General features: G+C 35.8%; 1 protein-coding gene across 1 annotated transcript in view; it reads left to right on the top strand.

Annotated features, from left to right (window-relative positions):
• The first annotated feature begins 6,792 nt into the window (after positions 1 to 6,792).
• elovl1b (ELOVL fatty acid elongase 1b) overlaps positions 6,793 to 14,165 on the top strand; it is a 45,501-nt gene continuing 38,128 nt past the window's right edge. Inside the window, exon 1 of the mRNA XM_067388442.1 lies at positions 6,793 to 6,872. The gene's annotated coding sequence lies outside the window, so the exon portion shown is untranslated. The remainder of the gene's footprint in view (positions 6,873 to 14,165) is intronic.

The raw sequence follows: 14,165 nt of genomic DNA, 5'->3' as shown, positions 1-14,165 counted from the left end.
TGCTCAGGGGCTGTGTGAAGTTAAAAGGAAAGATTTCATTGGTGGTGGGAGGAGCAGCAGCAGTTTGTGAAGTCCAGTCCCACATCAAGCCACATCCTTTGCCCTGCCCAGCACCACACCCCCCCAAACTCTGTTGTGTTTGGGCTTCTATATGAATGGAAACTTCAAAGAGGACTGTATCCAAGGTTTGCCCATTGCTCCAAACTTCACACTTTCTCAGACCACCTAAATCTATTTAGAACATTTGGAACATATTTTTCACTAACTTTTGTTATTATTATTTTAATTTAATAATGTTAAAATATAAAATATATTTTAAATATATTTAAAAACTTAATATTACATTTGTTCATAATACTTTTTTTAATTTGTCTGAAAGTTTATAATTCACTTGTTCACTTCAAGTTTGTTACAGATAATTTGTATTTATTCTTAGATCATTTGTTTTTTAACTTAAAGGTGGGGTATGTATTTTTTCAACAACGATGTTGGACATTGTTGATATCTGAAATCAAGCCAAACAAACCCACCCCTCTCTTTATTGCTCCGCTTCCAAAACTCACTCTCCAATCCTAACCACCCTGCTCCAAGTCAGTCTCGAACCCCGGCCTGGCATGCAAGTTAAGTGCACTAACAATGACAATAACATTCTCTAGTAGTGATGGGAAGTTTGGATCATTTTACAGACTCTGACTTTTGAGTCTCGTTCAACAAAATGAACGAATCTTTTTTCGAGTCATTTCGTTCATTTTAGCAAAATGTATGTTCCGTGTTACTTCCCCAACACATCTACTACTTATGCAAACGTTGATCCCACTACAAATAATACAAAACTACAATGCTACAAGATTCAGAAATGATTAATTCATTCTTTACCTGGGTCTTCAGTTTATGATAAGCTGATTAAGCTCACCTCACCTCTTGTCTGACAAGTCTTTCGGGTTTTTGAGTCGTTCCTTAAACACGTGACGGACCCATACACTAAGCCAATGCATTCTGAGCCGGAAAGAGAATTGATTAGTTCATTTCATGAGTCATTCGGGTTTTGAGTCGTTCCTTAATCACGTGACAGACCCATACGCTATTTCTGACATTTCTGTCACTGTTTTTGTTACTGTTTCTTGAGGATCTGTGGTGTGTTATTATAAATAAAGCCCTGTTATAAATAAAATATTGATTAATTTATCTTTTTGACTGTCTATGTGTAAATAAACACTAGACTATATAATAATATAATAATCCAAGCCTACAATACAAAGTATTCATAGCCTAGTTTGTTCATTTTTACACCAATTTTGAGTTTGCTGTTATAATAATTGCTTTTCCTAGGCAGACTTGACATATTGGTCTAATATATGTATAAGAAGATTGCTCAAAAAGGACATAATGACATAAATTAAAAGCAAATAACATTTTGAATTTGAATTATTAATGTTAGTTTAAAACATCAAGGTTATGATAACTTCAGCTTTAACAGTTGTAACACAAACTCAAACAAAACTGGAGAGTTAACGTTATTTACTAATAAATATAATGTACTTGGGTCACACAGCATAGCGAATGGGTCTGTCACATGATTAAGGAAGGACTCAAAAACCCAAAAGACTCATAAAAAGAACTAATCAATTCTCTTTCCGGCTCACAATGCATTGGTTTAGTGTATGGGTCTGTCACATGATTAAGGAACGACTCAAAAACCCGAAAGACTCATAAAAAGAACTAATCAATTCTCTTTCCGGCTCAGAATGCATTGGTAGCGTGTCTGTCATGTGATTAAGGAACGACTCAAAACCCGAAAGACTCATGAAATGAACTAATCAATTGAATCATCAGGTGAACTACTACTAGCAGTACAGAACCTGTAGAATATTGCACATGCGCGACTGAACGAATCACCCCCCGAGGCGACTCGTTCTTCCCGAGTCACATTAAAGATTCGTTCAAAATGAACGAATCGTTCAAGAACGACACATCACTATTCTCTAGTAGTCATCAGTGTGCAGTGGTTTACCTGCACAACTCTCACTATCTGACCACTGTTACACACGCAATACAAAAGTGGATGTCTGTTTATCACAGCTGACGCGCAACAAAATGCTTCACGAAAAATAAAGCGCAGATGATGAATGAACAACAAGGAAGCACAAAAAATTAACGTACAGTACACAAGAGTAAATACAAACAAGTGTTTGTTGTTAGTCGCCAACAGCACAGTATTTCCAGACAATCAAACCCAGTGTTACTCACATGTGAAGCGGAATCAAAGCAGCCTCCGCGTCTGTTTTCAGGCCTTCCCGCTTAGCTCTTTGCCGCGCTGGAAAGCTTCTCTAATATTAACGCTGGTTATAAAGTGCTTGCCCAGTCATAACCCTTCATTCCAGTGATATTCTTTTGAGCTGTTTTGAATTGTGTCTCATCATCTCACTTTCTGCGGGTTTTTTTTTTTCTTTTTTCAAATCTCCCTCTTGCTCGTTCTGCTGATTGGTTACAATTTGTTGTTGGTGTCGGCCTGACTAACTTCCAAACATTGTAGTTGAAAAAATACATACCCCAACTTTAAAATGGATAAATAAATAAAATCAGAAAAAACTTACTTGCAAATTGTAGTGTTTTAGTGAATACAAATTACATGATAAAAAGTGAGTAATGTAATCTATTACATTACACATTTTAGATTATGTAATCTGACTACTTTTGATTACCTTTAGATTACTTTTGACCTAACTTGTTTATAACATTTGTCATTTGAATAGTATAACTGATAAAAAATACAAAGAGAAAGAAAAATTATTAAATTTTTTGTCATCAACAACATTCAAGCTACAGTTCGTAACTTTTTTGTTGATAAAAATGATCCAAAATCAATTTTTGAGCAAGTACATAACCAGCCAGTGTTCAAAATTATCTCCTTACCTTACCCTGATTCACAACGGTAAGCTTGTAATAATGTTTTATAAGTTGAGTGGTACTGGTGGGTTTCCGAGGGGAATTTGAGCATGCCAGTGATCGTCATTGCGTCATTACATCACATCTGTTTACATAAAGGAGTCCCAGCTAGTAGGCTATGTGAGGATGCTGCAGGTGGCGGATCATTTATAGCCTTTTCTCACAGCAACTGCAATAATTAAACTGATCATTTTTATGGTGAATTGTATGGTATAACAAATTAACAATTAGAGATTAGACTGTACAAAAAAAAAATGAAATCTACAGGTAACACTAATACACACTAAATAGGCTACACAGTCACGCAATGCTGATGTGAGAACAAAATATAACAATAATAATAATTTGCACGGTTTGATGTGATATGAGATAAGCGATCATTTGATTTAATCACCATTGGTAGCGCAATTTATTGTAATGCCTTTTTTCTCAGTTGGTCAAAACAAAGGTGGCAGAATTGCTACTTACTTGTTCAGATGACAATTTCTGGTGAAAAATCTTACATTGTAAAAAAAGATTTGTTGGTTCAACTTAAAAAAGTAAGTTACCTGGTTGCCTTAAAATTTTGAGTTCATTGAAATTAAAAATTTGAGTTAATGCAATGAAGGCGATTGGTTCAATCAACAGAAACTCAAAATATTATGTTATCTGAACCACATTAATTATTGAAGTTGATTTGACAAAATAAAAAAATTGTGATAACAAATCATGAAAATAATTTTTTACAGTGTATTTTGGTCATACTTTCCATACAATCTGTGATTCCAAGTACATCCAGTATCCACTGGTACTGTGACTGACAGCCACACGTTCTCCTCAAAGCATTAGATTCATCCGTGAGGAGCCGTGCCGTTCCACAACACACGTAAAGATGATAATCCTGCAAATAACTGCAATTGCAGGTGTTTAACAGAGATGGTGACAAAGAGGAAAAGCTTATGGACTGCAGCTTTAAATATTACATTATGTCAGGGTTTCCCAAACTATGGTTTGGGAAGGAAGGAACCGAAAAGGGTTCATAAATTGATGAAAAGCTAATTTTTTTAATTCAAAGAAGTCATTTTAATATAAAAACAATCAAAAGAAAACACTAACTAATAAAAAGATGAAATATTTTATTTGTTGATGCTTTGTGGCCTCTTAATTTTCCACGCCTGACAAGTCTTTTTTTAGAAAAGAAAATTTAAAAGACAAAAAGAATTAGGGAGAATCAATGAATTCTAAATAATTTATTGTCATCTTTTAATAAAAAGGTAACTGTAGTCTGATTATGAGTACTTTAAAACATAATATGATCTATCTGATACAAGTATTTAATGTTTGGAATCTGATTACATTATCCAGATTACATATAATCAGTTACTATCCAGAACTAACTATAAACACAATTGTGAAGTAATGTAATTACTATTAGTGACCACTAGATGGAAATATAGTTTCCAAATTATTAACAGTGGAGCAATCATTGACGTTGGGTTTAAATTTTAAGTAAAAAGCACAAACATACATTATGAAAGATTATAAAGTTTTTTTTAAGACACTTTGAGCATCTTTATTTCTTGAGTAATGAAGATATTTGGAATATGCTTAATTAATATGATTAATAGAATTTACATTAAAACGTGTTTGTGAGAATAGTTTTTTTGTTTTTTTTTGTAAAAACAAATTAAATCAAGTAAAATGTTCTCCCATTCAGAACCGTAGAATTTGTGTCATGGGTTTCTTAATCTGTGAGAAAATAATATTTCTAAAATGTTCTGAATTTCTTCAACAGTGGGTGTGTTGTTGTTGTTTTTTTAAATCTTTATGTTACAGATCAAAAACTAGATCTTCAAGAAATCTGTGCCAGGGTTATTTTTTTTTGCAACGTTTGCTAATTTATATGCATGTTTGTGACCCAGCCTGAAATGACTTTCTGTTGTGAATGTGATGCAAAACATCCTAAACCGGCTGTGCCATAGTTGGACGATTTATGACCTGAAACCAGAGGTTTCAAAACTAAATCTTCTTTCAACAAATGTTCATCAAACTGGGCTTTTGGTCGCTGCAGGGCATCGTTATCATGCAATACGATACGTCGTGACCCCATCCTCACGTTCTAGACTAGGTTGATTTATGTCAGTATGTCTCACAACTTGTGGGATTTATTTTGCAATAGGCTATTAATTGATAAAAAATATGTAACTTTTTTGGTGAATAAAAAAAAAAGAAAGAGTTTAATGAATGATGTCCGGTTACTGAACTGTGTTATCCTGTGCAACTATTTCAACTCTTGCCCCAACATAATTTCAAGCATCTTATCTATGCTGGCCATCTTGCTTGTCATATGTGTAGCAATTACCCTTAGCTTAGGTGCATGTAATCCTGGATGTTTTCACTAATGACTATAATATGCTTTAAAAAGACACATGTCTTACCAATCATGAAGAAAGTCTACTTTGTGGTGTACCTTAGATTTAATCAGGGAACACAGAGCAAAGCATTGAATGAAAATAGTGAATGTCTACTGTTCCACTCATGTATATTTCATTTTCATTTTCATATCAGCTGCAGACAGTGGCATGTAACTTACCACAGCTTTCAGTACAAGAATTCTCGAGAATGTGCCTCATTGCCTTAAGGAACAAATAGATGGACAGAACAGATAGAAAGAACAGACAAATACATAGACAAATAGGCCAAGCTTGAAAGATTGATAGATCCGTGTTAAAAGAGCACATTCTGCCGTTTAGTAAAGCTGTTTGCTAATTTAATTTGTAGCTGCTGTTCAAATGGTATCTTGGAAATATATGAAATATTAAATATATCTACTCTCCAAAAAGGTACATTAGCGCTAGCAATTCAAACTAATATCGCATAATTTACGTCGTATTTACGATGATTGGTTGATATTACCAAGGGAGGCCTTTCCGAACTACTGTAATTACATCGGCAGATTCGGCACGTTAGGGGAACCGTTAATGGTTCCGACTTCAGTAATATTTTATGATGTTAGTTACAATGATGAAATTACAAACAAGAAATACACATTCCGAGACACGAGATGAAATGAATAACTGGGCATTTTTATTAACATTAAATCGTCTTTCTCCTGTTTTCACCCCAACATTCTGGGTAGAGGCTGTGCCTCCCCTGACGAGCCGCCACTGGATGGATGGATAGATATCTTGATATCACACTTAGCCTACATATAAAGAAAGTGTGAAGAGAGTAAAATGATTTAAAAAAATAAAAAAAATAAAAAAAAGAAGAAAAGTGCAGTTGTTCACCTGGCTGTCTTACCACTCTATGGTTGTGTCTCAAAACCTTGTGCTCCCTACCTAGACAGAAAAGGCGCCGCTCACACCGCACTTACTATGCCCAAAAATTCCATTCTAGTCTAGGCAGACATGTCAGTAGGTATAGAGACACAGCCTGTGCCTACGCTCTTTTTGAGAAGGCTGGGTTGAGCCTACAAAACACCTGAGGGAAAACACGAAAGTGCAGTTGGTTTTCGGGAGCAGGGCAGGACGATTGAACCATCATTCCCACCTGAAGAGCTCTGAGAGGGGACCCTGCGTCATCATTTTACAGGTCGGTCGGTTTCGAGAGATGTACATAGAGAAGGAAGGGAATATTTGTGGAGAGTTTAGAAAAATGAACACGTGTTTTTGTGGTGCAGGGTTAGATAAACAGTGAATAATTCGTGTCGTAAGTTTAATCCGTGCAATGACATTTCGATTCACACGCAGAAAAGTGACATTTTGAAAAAGTGCAGCCACTTCTGTTTACTCCGCCTCTGAAGGGCTGCGATTGGTTTAATATCAGCTCATGATCGCGTTGTTTCCTGTCTTTTGTTCAGGTGTGTCGCAAGAAGACGAGATCGGAAGGAGCCAAAGGCGTTTAACCGATCTGCTGATAAAGCACGAGCACTGAACCCGTTACAGGTGAGTTTTTCCATAGTCCAAAACCATGTGCAGTATAACGTCGTACAGTGAGAAATGATACAATGTAAAATACCAATTATGCAAATATACAAGTAATATTAACACATAAAATGCATTTTTTTATTCTAAAATTAAAACAATAAACAGATAAGATAAATGAAGACTTAAAGTACTAAAAAGTGGTTTAGTGATGGAAGACAGACTTTATTCACCATCCTTCATGTTAGCAGACTGACTTATACACTATAATAAATATGTGATGTTTCAGTTAACTTCTATCCAATTTTGTTTCAAAGGTTTTGTGTATATTGTGCATTTTGTCAAAGTGCAGTTTTTGCTATGATCGCAGAGTGGACACAAGCTGTCTTCCTGTGGTGGACATGCTTCCTGTGTCTGCTTGTTTCTGTATCTGGATTTTTTTTTTTTTTTTTTGTACCTTGTCAAGTTGCCTCTCAGTTTTTATTTGAAGTATACGCTATAATGTGTACCCTGGAAATAACCCTCTTACTAGACTCATGTGGTTGAGTTACAGAAACAAAAGCATGTGTTTCATCTGAGAGTGATGGGGACAGATATTAGTGAAACACAGACACTAAATCACTCTTCTTTCAGTTCTCATAAAGTTACTTGTGTCAAACCAACAGACTATTGATTTAAAAAGACTACAAGTTATGGTTTAAAGAGATAGTTAACCTCAAAAATTAAAATTCTGTGCTTATTTACTCAGACTCATGTCATTATAAACCTAAATGATGACAGAATTGTAATTTTTGGGTGAACTAATACTTGAAGCACCACTTGTCTGTATTATAATAGGTGATATCCCTTTCAGAAATGTTTGACCTTGGACAAAGACAAGTGAAGGTGACCAGTCCCTCGTGGTAATGCTATGTAATGTTAAAATAAGAAGCTTGTTTACCATCTCGTTTACAGTAAAAACAGAGGTGTGCCATGTAACACCATGTATGTTTGTTTTGTCTTAAGTTTAGTTTTCTATTTAATTGCTTAATGAATGAACTGTCAGACCCCTTATACTGCTTTATACTCCTTAAAGATAATATTTTAAACGATCCTAATAGAAGAACTCTTAGCTGTTTGTGTGATGAAAGGTTGTTTCACTTGCTAAGTGTTTTGCAAGTTTCCTCTTTACAGTTCTGTTAGTTTCCGCCAAAGAGATGAATGACACCTTGCCAAGTTTGTATGTTCAGTAAACGCCTTTTAACCTTTTGCATTCTCTTTCTGGGCTGGTAGGTGTTCTGTTATTATAAGAAGAAAGATCGCCTAGGAACACTTATATTAGTCAAGTTTCACTTGATGGTATACTGTTGAATGCATTGTTGGTCATATTTCAGTGTGTAAAGAAACAAAAAACAAAGCAATGCTGCCTTTGAGTCACTAGGGTTTTTTGGAGCATTATGTCTAAGAATGCATAATTAGTTCATAAGATTAATCTTTAAAATCGGCATGAAATGAATGTACACCCTGTCTGTCTAAAAGTATATTATAAATCTTATTGTGAATGATTCGTCAGTGCATGTTTCATTTACCCTTGTAATGTTTAATCAAAATGTCATAACTGGACCTTCCGGTGAAACAACAGACTCTCTCTGGTGACGTCTCCAGGACTTCTTCAGTCATTTAGTCCAATTGTTTGAGAATCCGTTACACTCGGATGCATATCACTTTACGGAAGAAAAGATCTGATGCTACTTCCGCTACATCGCATTTTTAATGTAAACCCTAACTTCTCTTTTTTGCCAATTGTTAACAGAAGAGGGAGAGACTGGGAAGTTCTGGTTTTAATAACTGTATTGAGATTTTGGGTAGTTTTGAGAGATACAAAATCTAATAATCTGTACAATTTCTAGATCAGTTAAGTAAAATTGTGACACTGACAGAATTCTTTAGTACAAAAGACCAGATTTTCTTCCATTGAAGCACAAGATGCTCTTTGAATAATATTGAAAATGATGCTGGAGAACGTTATTTACATTTTTTAGACTTGGACTTTATGTGGTGTAAGAGAAATAAACTAGAAATGGAAATTAGTTTTCATACAAATTGTTATGCTGATTTTTTACTAATATAAGCATTTTTACTAGTGGTCTCAGACCTCATTGCACTGAATACATACACTGTCCAGCCAAAAAAAGTCGGTGTTTGGATTTTAATAGGCAAATACTTGAGAATCTATGAATGGATCATTACTACAGTGATTATTATGTTACTAGCATGTTATATATTTGGCAACGGTTCTTTTAACCCTAACAGACAGAGTGTGTAGCTTTTAATTTTTTAAACAACCATGTATGAAGACGCATCATGGCCATATTCCAGGATGACAATGTCAAGATTCAGAGTTAAAATTGTGAAAGAATGGTTCAGAGAGCATGAAGAATCATTTTCACACATGAATTGGCACATCTGCATCCAGACCTTAATTTTATTGAAAGTTTTTGGGATGTGCTGGTGTAGACTTTACAGAGTGCTCGACTCTTGCATTGTCATTTCCAGATCTTGAGCAAAAATTGATGCATCTCTTGATGGAAATAACATCACAATTATTTATTTCCATCGAGAAGTGCATCATTTTTTGCTCAAGATCTTGTTTTGATAATGCAAGAGGTGAGCACTCTGTAAAGTCTCCTCCAGCACATCCCAAAAACTTACACTGAGGTTAAGGTCAGTGCCAATTCATGTGTGAAAATGATTCTTCATGCTCCCTCCCAACAATTTGTGAAAGCCTGGTGAATCTTGACATTGTCATCCTGGAATATGGCCATGATACATCTTAATACATGGTTGTTTAAGAAATGAAAAAGCTACACACTCCATCTTTTAGGGTTAAAAGAACCGTTGGCAAACATATAACATTCTAGAAAAAAGATAATCACTGTAATAATGATCCATCCATAGACTAAGTATTTGCCTATTAGAATCCAAATAGCAACTTTTTTTTCAAATCAGATTATTAGCATTGTCATTGTGACATTTTAACTAATGGAAAATGAATGTATTTGCAAACCTGTTGTGACATCTCTGTAATGTTGTGTGGGGAAGAAGTACTTAAGAGAGCAATGAGAATGTTTGGCGCATGTGTCATTGACAGTATTTCGATGTGTACATGCCGACACTCCACACTTCTGCACTTCAAACACGTTGCTCTGCCTTGCTGATTCAAACAATCACATTGTAGTTTAATTCCATTCATTCCTGAAACAAGGCATTCCCGGTGACACTTGTTCCTCAATCATTCTTCTCATAATACAGCACCGAGTAAGACGCATCATAGCTCATACCTAATGTGACGGCTCGAACACTTTTTTTTTCTTTTTTTCTTTCTGTCTTCTCCAGTAGTCTGGTATTTGGATTATTTCAGGGAGAACACCTGTTTTTTATATTTGAGTAGTTTATTTACTTGATTATGACACCGATAATGGCATGCAATGTAAATTTGGATAATTTTCTGGCCTTCTAAATTGTTTAATTCAGTCCCTCCTTTTAAAATAAGAAACCTTAATTTGGATTTCATTTTTAAAGTACAATGGTCTTTTAATGATTATTTATATTTAAAGACAGTTTATACAGAAATTAAATGTCTTTCAAAATCCTATGACTGACTTTCTTCTGCGGAACACAAATGGAATTTAAAGCAAAATGTCCAAGCTGCTCTTTCCATTAAATGAAAGTGAATACTGAAGTCACTGTGGCTGTCAATTTGATTTTTCAGTGGATCACTTAAAGAGTTAGTTCGCTCAAAAGTGAAAATTCTGTCATTTATTACTCACCCTTCGTTCATCTTTGGAACACAAATTAAGATATATATATATATATATATATATATATATATATATATATATATATATATATATATATATATATATATATATTTTTTTTTTTTTATGAAATCCTGATGAAAGAGCTGTCGGACTCCTTCATAGACAGCAAATTAGCCACCACTTTCAAGGTCTAGGAAGGTACTAAAGACATAATTTAAATAGTCCACATGACTGCGGTGTTACGGATGTGTATGCAGGAGAGATGAGGCAAATACGGAGATCTACAAAACCACTGGGTTTAATGATAATTCAGGAATATAACATTGAGCAACACATAAACACAACCTTAACATAAAAGAGAAAAGACAGGGAGTGAGTCCATGATAAAGGAGTGCTGACGAGGGAGTCCAGGTGACGATGGTTTGTGATGATGGGGAGATGACGAGGGAAGTGGGTGCAGGTGTAGAGAACAGGAGGATTATGGGTAATGGAGTCCGGGAGACACAGGAACTGTGACATGCGGTGGTTCAACCTTAATTTTATGAAGTGGTGAGAATACTTTTTGTGCGCAAAAACAAAACAAAAATAACTATTATTCAACAAATTCGTCTTTCCCTTGTCATTCACCTATGCTATTTTTGTTGCAGTGCTCTACGTCAGAACACAGACTCCGTATTGGCTGATGCTGTTCATGTGAGCAGCACGACACATTCCTACGATGCTGACGCAGGAGCCGGCCAATACTGAGCTGGCGTTCTGATGTAGAGCATGGTAGCGCTGGATGTAAATAGTGTAGGAGAATGACACAGAAGAGAAGATATTTGTTATTTTTGTTTTTACGCACAAAAAGTATTCTCATCAATTCATAAAATTAAAGTGGAATCACTGTAGTCATGTGGACTATTTTAACATTGTCTTTAGTATCTTTCTGGAACTTGAAAGTGGTGGTTAAAGTACTGTCTATGGATAGCTCTTGGATTTCATCAAAAATATCTTATTTTTTGTGTTCCGAAGATGAACTAAGGTCTTATGGGTCAGGAATGACATGAGGAGTAATTAATGACAAAAAATAAATTTTTGGGTGAACTAACCCTTTAAATTTTACTCTGTTCTTCACACAAATCAACTAATCTATTCATTAGCTTCATAAGACTTGTAATATAGTGCACCAATTGTTTGAATAGCCCCACAGTGCTTTAATATTTTTTGGAATAAAAAGTCATAACATACAGTGCCCTCCACAATTATTGGCACCCTTTGTAAATATAAGCAAAGGCGGCTGTGAAAATAAATCTGCATTGTTTGTCCTTTTGATCTTTCATTCAAAAAATTCACAAAATTCTAACCTTTCATCAAAGTAAAACAATTGAAAGTGGGGGGAAACTCACATTATGAAATAAATGTTTTTTCTAATACATGTTGGCCACAACTATTGGCACCCCTAGAAATTCTTATGAGTAAAATATCTCTGAAGTATATTCCCATTCATACTTACATTTTTTTTTTTAGCACACCAGGGTGACTAGGAGCATGAAATTGTCCAGCCATGACTTCTTGTTCCACAGAAGTACAAATATGTCTAAACACAAAGGCCAAATTCCCTTAATTATTCATCACAAAGATAAAAACCAAAGAATATAGTTCTGATCTGCAGCAAAAGATTGTTGAGCTTCACAAAATAGAAAATGGCTATAAAAAAAAAAGCAAGCGCATTGAAAATCCCCATTTCCACTTTCGGCAATAATTAAGAAGTTCCAGTCAACTAAAAATGTTACTGCCTGGAAGAGGACATGTGTCTAAATCATCCTAATGCACGGCGAGGAGGAAAGTTTGAGTGGCCAAAGACTCTCCAAGGATCACAGCTGGAGAATTGTAGAGATTAATTGAGTCTTGAGTCTCAGAAAGCCTAAAAAAATGATCAAACAGCACCTACATCCCCACAAGATGTTCGGGAGGGTTTCAAGAAAAATCCTCTGCTCTCATCCAGAAACAATCTCCAGCATATTCAGTTGTCAGACAAGGCTGGAACTTCAAACAGGACCGGCTTCTATGGTCAGATGAAACTAAAAAAAGAGCTTTTTGGCAGCGAACCCACCAGATGGGTTTGGTGCACGCATGGATGAATAGTACCCCATGTCATGCCCATGGTTAAATATACTGCTGGATCTTTAATGTTGTGGGCCTATTTTTCTGCTGGAGGTCCTGGACATCTTGTTCAAATACACGGTATCATGGATTCTATCAGATAAAAATCAACCTGATTTCTGTTAGAAATCTTATAATGGGCCGTGATTGGAGCTTCCATCAGGACAGTGATCCAAAACGAACATCAAAACCAACACAAAAATGTGTCACTGAGCACAAAATGAAACTTCTGCCATGGTCTTCCCAGTCCCCTGACTTGAACCCTAAAGAAAATGAGTGGAGTGAACTGAAGAGAAGAAGCACCAACATGGAGCTGGGAAAATGAAGGATCTATAGAGATTCTGTATGAAGGAACAGTCTCTGATCTCTCCTCAGGTGTTCTCCAAACTCATCAGGCATTATAGAAGAAGACTCAGAGCCGTTATCTTGGCAAAAGGATGTTGCAATAATTGGGTGCCAATAATTGTGGCCAACGTGAACTAGAGAAAAACATTTATTTCATAATGAGCTTTCCCCCCCATTTCCAATTGTTTTACTTCAATGATAGGTTAGAATTTTTTGTAAATTTTTTTGAATGAAAGATCAAAAGGATAAACATTGCAGATTTATTTTCACAGCCGCCTTTGCTCATATTTAGTAAGGGTGCCAATAATTGTGGATGGCACTGTAAATTATCACAATTTTCATATTTGGGTGAAGTATAACTTTAAGTTTGCATTACCAAGCGGTAATGCACTGGCTATTGGACTGAGCACCTGTCTTGACGGATTAGTTTTGTGCTTTTGAGGTTTTGGAGGCCCGACAGGGGCTGTGTGTCAGACTGGTTAGGGCTTTGGGTTATTTTCGTGCAGTTATGAAATTTTCTTGTACCACAGAAATGGAGAAATACCTGTTTGCAAACACTCTTGGCACTGTATTTTCATATACCCCAACAGGCTATTTTAACCTGCTTAATGCAACAATACCTGCTGAAAGTCTTTGTTGTAATGTCACCAGACCCTTCATAGCCAAGATTACAAGAAACTTTTGTATCTTGGCATTAGCATTATTCAGAGGTCACCATGGTTCCATGGCACATTGTTATTAGAAGAGCCATTTGTTGTAAAACCCCTCGGTGAGGTACAACAGGGATTTTGTGAAATGTGAGAGCATTTTTCCCCCCCCCCTGGTTGCTGGATTAAGACAACCATACATTCTTAACCTCCTCTAAACCAGCCTGTATTGGTTTGCTGGTCTTGCTGGTTTAAGATGTTCTAGCTGCTCACCCAGGATGGATAACCATGTGTTCTTCTGGTTTAGCAAGATGGCTTATAGCCTGACCAGCTGCAGAAGGTCCAAAACCTCTCTGGTTACAAACACTTGCAGATTG

This window comes from Chanodichthys erythropterus, chromosome 6 (assembly GCF_024489055.1).
Source record: "Chanodichthys erythropterus isolate Z2021 chromosome 6, ASM2448905v1, whole genome shotgun sequence".
In the NCBI taxonomy this organism is placed as follows: domain Eukaryota; kingdom Metazoa; phylum Chordata; class Actinopteri; order Cypriniformes; family Xenocyprididae; genus Chanodichthys; species Chanodichthys erythropterus.
Note: the sequence above shows the minus strand (reverse complement) of the source record. Positions and strands in the feature narration are given on the sequence as shown.